This window comes from Octopus bimaculoides, chromosome 15 (assembly GCF_001194135.2).
Source record: "Octopus bimaculoides isolate UCB-OBI-ISO-001 chromosome 15, ASM119413v2, whole genome shotgun sequence".
Classification (NCBI taxonomy): Eukaryota; Metazoa; Mollusca; class Cephalopoda; order Octopoda; family Octopodidae; genus Octopus; species Octopus bimaculoides.
In genome coordinates this window covers 19843189-19844680 of record NC_068995.1, presented here as the reverse complement: position 1 = coordinate 19844680, position 1492 = coordinate 19843189, and positions in this window count along the sequence as shown.

Below are 1492 nucleotides of genomic sequence, written 5' to 3'. Positions count from 1 at the left end.
TTATATCATGAACTCCATTAGCTCACAGCTAGAAATGTTTCCATTTTAAAATGCAAGGCACTCGTAGTTGAATGCTTGTGTATTAAGTATACCTTCAATGGATCTTCAAGAATAAAGCACGCGTGCACACACACAGATACGCACACACACATAGATATGCACGCACACACAGTTACTTACGCAAACACACACACACACGCACACACAGTGTTTGAAGTCGTGTACAGATTTTATATATTATGAAAATGAAGGTAGTCAGGACTTGGATTTTAAAAAATACTATTTATTTAGCACAAATACGCGCGCGCGCGCGCGTGTGTGTGTGTGTGTGTCTTTGTTCTTGGGTTTTTTTTTTACTTCCACCGCTTAACAACCGACGTTTGTTTGTTTATATCGTTGTAAATCAGTACTTTGCAAAAGTGACCGAAAGAATAAGTAGTAGAATTAGAATATATGTATTGAATTCGACTTCCTCAACTAAACACTTCAGGGCGTTGTTTCTAGCCTGACCGCATTCCAGTAACTGAGACAAGTAACAGATGAAAGATAAAAGTTAAAAGAAAGAAATGAAAACCCGTAAAGATTTCGATAAAAGTGCAATCCATACAAAAAATATAGAAACACGAAGGCAAGCGCAACCGATATTACTACACATAATATTTAACGTACTAAATAGAAAAGATACAAAATAGAAAAGATACAAAATAGAAAAGATACAAAATAGAAAAGATACGAAATAGAAAAGATACGAAATAGAAAAGATACAAAACTTCTAGACGAGTATGTTTGTGACATGTATGAAAAATTGAATGACAAAAAAAAAAAAGATGAATGAAAGAATAAATACATAAATTACCCGACACGCAAACTCCACAAGCTACAGGATAGACACTCCTCATATTGGGAAAATCGCTCAGTAGAAAATTCCTCGAGAAAAACGGAAATAATACAGAGGAAGGATTGAAAGGGGTTAATTTGGTTTTAGATGCAGTAGCAGCACACAGAGCATACCATTTCCATAGTGACATGAAAAATCGAAAAATTAAGTGCCCTGATAATTCAATTCCACCGGCTTTAAAAACATGACTTCGATACGATCTGATGTAAAGCGCAATGGAAGATAACAGTAGTAATAGGTCGTAGACTCAAACTCTTAACAAATTCACACGTTTAAACGAGAACAGAGAAACATCCAAACACACACACATACACACACACATGTATACATATATATGAATATACATATATATATACAAATATACAAATATATATAAATATATATACAAGTATATATATATGTATACATACATATATATATATAAATACACGCATATATAAATACACGCACATATATAAATACACACACATACTCACACACAAAAAACACACATATACGCAGACACACATATATATAGTTTAAATTTACAGAAAACAAAAGACGAAGACAGGTGTTGGAACAACAAGCAGGTATATTAGTTTAACGCTTGGGAAA